Here is a 10,693-nt window from a genome sequence, read left to right on the forward strand (position 1 = left end):
CGTAACAGACACATAAAAAAGTTAGAGAATAAGAACTGTGATAGAGATTATATACAGTTATTATGGAGGCTGCCTGTGGACTGAATGAGTTGGCTCACAAAAGCTTCCTGATTCTTCAAGCTAGACTTTAGCCAAGCAAAGGAGGAAAGTCATCTTAGGCTGAAAAAATAAATAGAATGAGTAAAGCCATAGAAGGATGAAATAATACAGTCTGTAGACAGAACTATAAATTGTTCCATATTAGGGTATAGGTATGAATAGGAAGTGGTAGGAGATGAGGCTGAAAAAGATGACATGGATGGATTTGTCAGGAGAGGTGCCAGGATTTTATAATGCAGGTAATGGGGAGCCCCTGAAGCTTTCTAGACAGGAAAGGTCAGACAGATGGGCAGCAATGTAAACAATGTACTCAAGTGCAAGATTAGAAAGAGATGAGGGCTCGAAGAAGGTGCCAGTAGCACATATTCAGCAAATACCGAGCTTTACTACATGTCACGTATTAGATACCTGACCTCATGGCACTTTCAGTTTGAAGATGGACAGAAGGAGACAGGTGTATTCAGGAGTAAACATCAGGGAAAACTCAGCAAAAATAATAGTTATCAGTCTTCACATTACACACCTAGTGAGCATTTGATACACTTGATCATGTCTGCCTTCTTGAAGTCTTTTCCTTGGCTTCTGGGACCCCACACTCAGTGTTCTCCTCCCACCTCACTGGATAGTACTGTTTCTTGTTTCCTTCTGTTGGTTGCTCCTCAGCAATCTAACTTCTAACTAACTACTTGAGTGCCCCAAAGCTTCTCATGTCTTCTCTATATGCTTTACTCCCTTAGTTACCTCATCTAGGCTTATGGCTTTTTAAATATGTTCTATTTATCTGCTGATGATGTGCAAACTTACATTGCCACTCCTGACCTTTTATATGCCCGTGTTGCCATGTATAAAACTGCCTGCTTGACACACTGGATGGAAACATAAAGTGGTAGATCAAATTAAATTTGTTACAAACCAAATTCTGGATACTCCTCCAAACCTTTTCTGCCCTCGGTTTGTCCACCTCAATTAACAGTAAATCTAGTCTTCCAGTAAGACAGCCCCAAAACCTTATAAGTCAAATTTTCTCTCACCCTGCGTGCAATCTGTCAGCCAATCCTTTCAGTTCTTCCTTCTGAATATAACCAGAATCCAACAACTTTGACCATCACCACTGCTAGCACTAAGTCACCATCAACCTGTCACTAAGATTTATGGTGATAGCCAAGTAAGGCGTATCCTTCTTTCTACCCTTGTCTATCCCACCCCTGCCCCCAGAGAAGCCACGCTGAGCCTTTTAAAACACAAATAAAATCACATCACTCATCTGTTCAAAACCTCCCAAGGCAGCATCCTATCTCAGAGTAAAAACCAAGGTCCTCCTAATGGTTTATAAGGCCTGCATGATCTGGGCCCCCCTCCCACCACTACCTCTCTGAACTTGACTTCTTCCACCTACTCCCTCATTCACTCTGCTTCAGCCATACTAGTCCCTTGCTCCAATATGGCAAGATGTTCTTGCTTTAGGGCCTTTGCACTGGCTGTTCTTGCTGTTTCAAATGTACTGCGCAGACACCTGCAGGGTTTACCTCTCATCCGATTCAGATCTCTTCTCAGATGTCACTTCATCAGAAGTGACTTTTGTGACCAACCTATAAGAAAGAACTACCTCCCTTCCCCTTTACACTGCTTTATTTTCATTTATATCATTAATCGAAGCTGACATATATATGCTTATTCTATTTCCATCCACTAAAACAGACGTTCCCTCAAGATAGGACTTTTGCTCAGTTATATATTTACCATCTAGAACAATGCCTAGTATGAATTCAATAAGTATTTGTTAGTGAATAAATAACCTGGTGATATGTCAAAATGCGAATATCAAACTGTATTGCACTTAGATACATTTAGAATAGGTTTTCTACTTTACTGAGGAAAGTGAAGCAATGAAAACTTCAACTCTCAAAACTACATCTAACCACCTACCAATATCTACACCCACATACTCTGCCTGTCACTATAGTCAAACTATCCATGCTGTTACCTAAATACAATCCTTCTAACTGTGGATCTGGTCCTATCCCCCCTGTTACAGACAGGGTATTTTTCCAACAATTCAATTATTCCTTCTATCCCTATCAAATTTCCCATCTCTACAGATCCTTCCCATCAGCAAACAAACAGGCAGCACTTCTCCCATCTTAAAAAAAATAGTCTCAACTCGCTTCTCTGGCCAGCTACACTCTATTTCTCTATTCCTCTTTGCAGCAAAAACTCCTGAGTTGTCTGTACTCACTGTCTCTCTTTCCTTTTCTCACATTTTCTCTTAAACTCACTCCTTATACATTTGCCTCAAGCACTCAAATGAAACATGGTGAAAGTCACCGGTGGCAATGCTAAAACTAATAATCCTCAATTCTTAGTTCTCACCAGACTTAATCATTTGACATGGCTGATTACTCCCTCCTCTTTGATAAAGGATCTTGGCTTAGCTTCTGGGACAGTACACTTTTTGGGTTGTTCTCTTAAACGCACTGGTTCATCCTTCTCAATATTGTTTGTTGGTTGAGGCTCTTCTCCCTTAACTCTTAAAGTCACAAGACACCGCTTTGGTTCTCTGCTTTCCGTCTACACTTGTTCCTTGGTGATATTGCTTTGTGTCATGGTTTTACATACCATTGCTGATGATTCCCAAATTCGTATACTAGAACCGACCTTGCCCTGAACTCTCACTCCTGGATCCAACTGCCTACTCAACATCTCTATGTGCTGTCCTTCCCATCTCCGCTGATGTAACTCCATACCTCTATGGGCTTAGGCAAAAACCTTCGAAGTTATTCCCGACCACCCCTCCCTACCCCCAGTCTGGCCATCTTACCTCCACATCCAATCCCTAGCATAACCTGTAAACTCTACCTTCAATATGGATTCAGAATCCAACCATTCCTCACCATGTCCATTGTTATCACCCTGGTATGTGCCACCATCACCTGTCATTGGGATTCCTGAAATGCTTCCTAACTGCTTTCCCTGCTTCCATGCTTGCCCCCGAGATTCTAATCCCAATTCAGCAGTCAGGTGATCTTTTAAAACACAGGTTAGAACATATCTCTTCTCTGTGCAAACCTCCCATGGTTTCCATTTCATTCAGTCCTTATAATAATCTGGCTACCCATTATCTCACTGACCTCATTTGCCATCTCCCCCTTGTTCTTGCCCTTCTCCAGACACACTGGCTTCTCCTTGTTTTTCTTAGAACATGACAGACATGTTCCTGCCTATGTAAGCCTTTGTAAAGACTGTCCTTTTCACCCGGAATGCTCTTCTCCCAGATATCCTCTTGTTTTTCTTAATTCCTTCAAGTATAGCACATACTTAATGAGGCCTAAACAGACCACCACATTTAAAACCCCAACTCCCACCTCCACTCTGGAACTGCCCAATCCCCCTCACCCTGCTATGTTTCTTTGATGGCACCATCACCTTCTAACATGTTATACAGTTTCCTTAGTTTATGTTTATTTTCTGCATCCTTCAACAGACTGTACGACCTTACCAGGACAGGGACTTTTGTCTGTTTTTGTTCACTGAAGTAAACCAGGCGTCTAGAACAAACACTACGTGAGACGTTAATAGGAGACAATGAAATATTTGTTCAATAAATAAATGAACACAAAAAAATCAGTTAGTAAAATGTATGTGGGTAGCTGAGGGGGGATAAAAAGGGCAAGAAGGGGTCCCAGTAAGAAGATATAAACTTGACAAAGTGAGAGTACAGAATCTTGTGTCCTGCCCATTTAACAAAAGTCTTAGAGTTACCAGAAAATAACTATAAGTTAATAATGAATTATCAGAAAGAGAAATAAGCCCATTTACGATTGCATCAAAAAGAACAAGATACTTAGAAATAAATTTAGCCAAAGAGAAATAAATTTAGCCAAAGAGATGAAAGACCTGGACATTGAAAACTATATGACAATGATGAAAGAAACTGAATATGACACAAATGAACAGAAAGAAATTCCATGCACGTGGACTTGAAGAATCAGTATTATTAAAATATCCATACTACCTAGAGCAATCTACAGTTTCAACACAATTCCTATCAAAATTCCAATGGCATTTTTCAAACAAATAGAACAAACAGTCCTAAAATATATATGAATCCACAAAGACGCCAAAATGCCAAAGCAATCTTGAGAAAGAAGGACAAAGCTCGAGGCATCATGTTTGCTGATATCTAATTCTATCACAAAGCTATAGTAATCAAAACAGTACATTACTGCCATAAAAACAGATGTTAGATGAATGGAATACAATAAAGAGCCCAGAAATAAACTTACACATGTACGGTCAAGTAATTAACAACAAAGGAGGCGAGAATGTACAATTGGGAGAGCTTCCCTGATGGTGCAGTGGTTAAGAATCTGCCTGCCAATGCAGGGGAATGGGTTCAAGTCCTGGTCTGGGAAGATCCCACATGCCGCGGAGCAACTAAGCCCATGCGCCACAGCTACTGAGCCTGCGCTCTAGATAGAGCCCCCCGCGCCACAACTACTGAGCCTGCGTGCCGCAACTACTGAAGCCTGTGCGCCTAGAGCCTGTACTCTGCAACAAGAGAACCCACTGCAATGAGACGCCCGTGCACCGCAATGAAAAAGTAGCCCCTGCTCGCTGCAACTAGAGAAAGACCGCGTGCAGCAACAAAGACCCAACACAGGGAGGGAGGGAGGGAGGGAGGGAGGGAGGGAGGAAGGAAGGAAGGAAGGAAGGAAGGAAGGAAGGAAGGAAGGAAGGACAATGGGGAAAGGACAGTCTCTTCAATAAAGGGTGCTAGGAAAACTGGGCATCCACATCCAAGAAAAAAGACACTGGACCATTATCATACACCATACACAAAACTGAACTCAAAATGGATTAAAGGCTTGAAATGTAAGACCTAATACCATAAAACCCCTAAAACTCCTAGAAGAAAACATAGGTGGTAAGCTCCTTGACACAGGTCTTGGTGATGATTTTTTGAATCTGACACCAAAAGCAATAAAAGCAAAAATAAATAAATGGGACAGGATAATACTAAAAAGCTTATGCACAGCAAAGGAAACCATAAAAAAAATAGGCTACCTACTGAATGGGGAAAAATATTTGCAAATCATGTATCTCATATAGGCCTGATATCCAAAATATATAAAGAATACATAAAACTCAATAGTAAAAAAACAAACAATCCAATTAAAAATTGGACAGAACATTTGCAGCAACATGGATGGACCTAGAGATGATCATATTAAGTGAAGTCAGACAGAGTAAGACAAAATATCATACGATATCACTTACATGCGGAATCTAAAAAATGATATAAATAAACTTATATACAAAACAGAAATCAACTCACAGACAGAAAACAAACTTATGGTTACCAAAGGAATTGGGGAGGGGAGGGAGCAGGGGATGAATTAGGAGTTTGGGATTAACATATACACAATACTACATATAAAATAGGTAAGCAACAAGGACCTACTGTATAGCAAAGAAAATTATACTCAACATCTTGTAATAACCTATAAGGGAAAAGAACTTGAAAATACATATATATTTATAATATATGTATAACTGAATCACTTTGCTGTACACTTGAAACTAACACAATGTTGTAAATTAACTATACTTCTATAAAAAAAAATTGGGCAAAGGATGTGAACACTTTTCCAAAGAACATATACAGATGGCCAACAGGTACATGAAAAGCTGCTCAACATCACTAATTACCAGGGAAATGCAAATCAAAACCACAGTGAAATATCACCTCACACCTGTTAAAATAACTATTATCAAAATGACAATTAATAGCAAGTGTTGGTGAAGATGTGGATTAAAGGGAACCCTTGTGCATTGTTGGTAGGCATGCAAAATGTGGTGCAGCCACTATGGAAAAGTATGGACGTTTCTCAAAAAAGTAAAAGAGAACTCCCATATGATCCAACAATTCCACTTTGGAGTACTTATCCGAAGAAAAAGAAAACACTAACTGGAAAAGATATATGCACCCACATGTTCACTGTAGCACTATTCACAATAGCCAAGATATGAAAACAACTTAAGTGTCCATCAAAGGATGAATGGATAAAGAAACTGTGGGATGGGAGACAAGATGGCAGAGTAGAAGGACATGGGTTCACCTCCTCTCACAAAAACACTGAAATCACAACTAACTGCTGAACAACTATTGACAAAAAAAGACTGGAACCTACCGAAAAAGATATCCTATATCCAAAGACAAAGAAGAAGCCACACTGAGATGGCAGGATGGGCACAATCGCAATAAAATCAAATCCCATACCCAATGGGTGGGCGATCCACAAACTGGAAAATAATGATTACCACAGAGGTTATCTCATAGGAGTCAAAGTTCTGAGCCCCACATCAGGCTCCCCAGCCTGGGGGTCTGGCAATGGGAGGAGGAGCCCCCAGAGCATCTGGCTTTGAGCGTCTGTGGCGTTTGACTGCAGGAATTCCACAGGACTGGGGGAGACAGAAACTCCACTCTTAGCACACACAAGGTCTTGTGCACACCAGGACCCAGGAGAAAAAGCAGTGAACTCACGGGATCCTGGGCCAGACCTACCTGCTAGTATTGGAGGGTCTCCTGTAGAGGCAGGGAGCAGCTGTGGCTCACTGCAGGTACAAAAACAGAGGTGGAGGTAGTTCTGGGGAGTACTCATTGGTATGGGCCCTCCTACAGGCCGCCATTTTCTCACCAACAGTTGGCCCCACCCAACACCCTCTAGGCTCTAGTGCGGGGACACCTCCGGCCAAAGAACTGACAGGGTGGGAACACATCCCACCCATCAGCAGACAGGCTGCCAAAAGTCATCCTGAGCCCACAGCTGCCTGCTAAACACACCTCTTTTTTTTTTTTTTTTTTTTTGTGGTATGCAGGCCTCTCACTGTTGTGGCCTCTTCCGTTGCGGAGCACAGGCTCCGGACGCGCGGGCTCAGCAGCCATGGCTCAAGGGCCTAGCCGCTCCGTGGCATGTGGGATCTTCCCTGACTGGGGCACGAACCCGCGTCCCCTGCATCGGCAGGCGGACTCTCAACCACTGCGCCACGAAGGAAGCCCTAAACACACCTCTTGACACAGCCCTGCCCACCAGAGGGACAAGACCCAGCTGCACCCATCACTGGGCAGGAACCAGTCCCTCCCACCAGGAAACGTGCAAAAGCCTCTTAGATCAGCCTCATCCACAAGGGGGCAGAAGCAGAAGCAAGAAGAACTACAACTCTGCAGCCTGTGGAACAGGCCCACAATACAGAAAGTTAGACAAAATGCAATATTGGAGAAATATGTCCCAGACGAAAAAACAAAATAAAGCCCCAGAAGAACAACTAAATGAAGTGGAGATAGGCAATCTACCCAAAAAAGAATTCAGAGTAACTATGGTGAAGACGATCCAAGATCTCGGAAAAAGAATGGAAGCACAGACCTAAAAGATGCAAGAAATGTTTAAGAGCAAGCTAGAAGATCTAAAGAAGAAACAAACAGAAATGAACAATAAAATAACTGAAATGAAACTACACTGGAAGGAATAAATAGCAGAATAAACGAGGCAGAAGAACTGATAAGGGAGCTGGAAGAAGGAATGGCGGAAATGACTGCCACAGAACAGAGAAAAAAGAATGAAAAAAAAATAGGACAGTTTAAGAGACCTCTGAGACTTTGTTAGATGCACCAACATTCACATTATATGAGTGCCAGAAGGATAAGAGACAGAAGACACCTGAGAAAATATTTGAAGAGATTAATAGCTGAAAAATTCCCTAACATGGGAAAGGAAAAAGTCACCCAAGTCCAGGAAGCACAGAGTCCCATAAAGGATTAAACCCAAGGAGGAACACGCCAAGACACATAGTAATGAAACTGACAAAAATTAAACACACAAAAAATATTAAAAGCAACAAGGGAAAAGCAACAAATAACATACAAGAGAATTCCCATAAGGTTATCAGTTAATTTTTCAGCAAAAACTGCAGACTAGAAGGGAGTGGCAAAATATATTTAAAGTGATGAAAGGTAAGAACCTACAACCAAGAATACTCTACCCAGCAAGGCTCTCATTCAGATTCGACAACAAAATCAAAAGCTTCACACAGGCAACAGCTAAGAGAATTCAGCACCACCAGACCAGCTTTGCAAAAAATGCTAAAGAAAGTTCTCTAGGTAGACAAGAAAAGGCCTCAATGAGAAACAGGAAAATTACAAATGGAAAAGCTCACTGTTAAAGGCAAACATACAGTAAAGGTAGGAAATCATCCACACACAAATATGATATCGAAATCAGCAATTCGATATATCAAAAATATGATATCGAAATCAGCACAAATACAGGATATGGGAAATACATTTGAAATTAAGACCAGCAACAGAAAACAATCTTGTTTATATATAGACTGCTATATCAAAGCCTCATGGTAATCACAAACTGAAAATCTACAATAGATACACACACAAAAAAGAAAAAAGGATCCAAACACAACACTAAAGTTAGTCATCAAAAGAGAAGAGAACAAAAGAGGAATGGGAGAAAAAAGACCTAAAAAAAAAAAATCCAAAACAATTAAGAAAATGCCAATAGAACATACATAAAGATAATTACCTTAAATGTAAATGGATTAAATGCTCCAACCAAAACACAAAGACTGGATGAATGAATACAAAAACAAGACCCCATATACACACAGTCTACAAGAGATCCACTTCAGACCTAGGGACACATACAGACAGAAAGTGAAGGGATGGAAAAAGATACTCCATGCAAATGGAAATTAAAAGAAATCTGGAGTAGCAATACTCATATCAGATAAAACAGACTTTAAAATAAAGAATGTTACAAGAGACAAGGAAGGACACTACATAATGATCAAGGGATCAATCCAAGATATGACAATTGTAAATACATATGCACCCAACACAGGAGCTCCTCAATATATGAGGCAAATGCTAACAGGCATAAAAGGGGAAATCAATAGAAACACAATAATAGTGGGGGACTTTAACACTCCAGATTCATCAATGAACAGATCATCCAGACAGAAACTCAATGAGGAAACACAGGCCTTAAATAACACATTAGACTTAATTGATATTTATAGAGCATTCCATCCAAAAGCAGCAGCATATGCATTCTTTTCAAGTGCACATGGTACGCTGTCCAGGATTGATCACATCTTGGGCCACAAAGTGAACCTCAGTAAATTTAGGAAAACTGAAATCATATCAAGCATCTTTTCTGACAACGCTATGAGATTAGAAATCAACTCTAAGAAAAAAACTATAAAAAACACAAACACATGGAGGCTAAACAATATGCTACTAAACAACCAATGGATCACTGAAGAAATCAAAGAGGAAATCAAAAAATACCTAGAGACAACTGAAAGTGAAAGCACGACGATCCAAAACCTATGGCACGTAGCAAAAGCAGTTCTAAGAGGGGAGTTTATAGCACTACAATTTTACCTCAGGAAATAAGAAACATCTCAAACACCTAAAGCAACTAGAGAAAGAAGAACAAACAAAACTGCAAGTCAGTATAAGGAAAGAAATAAAGATGAGAGCATAAGTAAGTGAAATACAGATGAAGAAAATGACAGAAAAGATCAATGAAACTAAAAGCTGGTTCTCTGAAAAGATGAACCTGATAAACCTTTAGCCAGACTCATCAAGAAAAAAAGGGAGAGGGCTCAAATCAATAAAATTAGAAATGGACATAGTGAGAGAATGGCATGGACATATATACACTATCAAACGTAAAATAGACAGCTAGTGGGAAGCAGCCGCATAGCACAGGGAGATTATCTCGATGCTTTGTGACCACCTAGAGGGGTAGGATAGGGAGGGTGGGAGGGACGGAGACGCAAGAGGGAAGAGATATGGGAACATATGTATATGTGTAACTGATTCACTTTGTTATAAAGCAGAAACTAACACACCATTGTAAAGCAATTACACTCCAATAAAGATGTTAAAAAAAAAATGAAAACTGAGAAGTTACAATGGACACCACAGAAATACAAAGGATTGTAAGAGACTACTACAAGCAACTATATGCCAATAAACTGGACAAATTCTTGGTAAGGTACAACTTTCCAAGACTGAACCAGGAAGAATTAGAAAATATAAACAGACCAATCACAAGTAGTGAAATTGAAACTGTAATTAAAAACTTCTAACAAACAAAAGTCCAAGACCAGATGGCTTCAGAGGCAAATTCTATCAACCACTTAGAGAAGAGTTAACACCTATCCTTCTGAAACTATTCCCCAAAATTGCAGAGGAACACTCCCAAACACATTCTATGAGGCCACCATCACCCTGATACCCAAACCAGATAAAGATACCACAAAAAAAGAAAATTACAGGCCGATATGACAGATGAACATAGATACAAAATTCCTCAAGAAAACACTAGCAAACCAAATCCAACAACACATTAAAAGGATCATACATCATGATCAAGTGGGATTTATGCCAGGGATGCAAGGATTCTTCAATATCCACAAATCAATCAGTGTGATACACCACACCAATAAATTGAAGCATAAAAACCATATGATCATCTCAACAGATGCAGAAAACACTTAACAAAATTCAACA

This window comes from Tursiops truncatus, chromosome 2 (genome assembly GCF_011762595.2).
Source record: "Tursiops truncatus isolate mTurTru1 chromosome 2, mTurTru1.mat.Y, whole genome shotgun sequence".
NCBI classification, from domain to species: Eukaryota; Metazoa; Chordata; class Mammalia; order Artiodactyla; family Delphinidae; genus Tursiops; species Tursiops truncatus.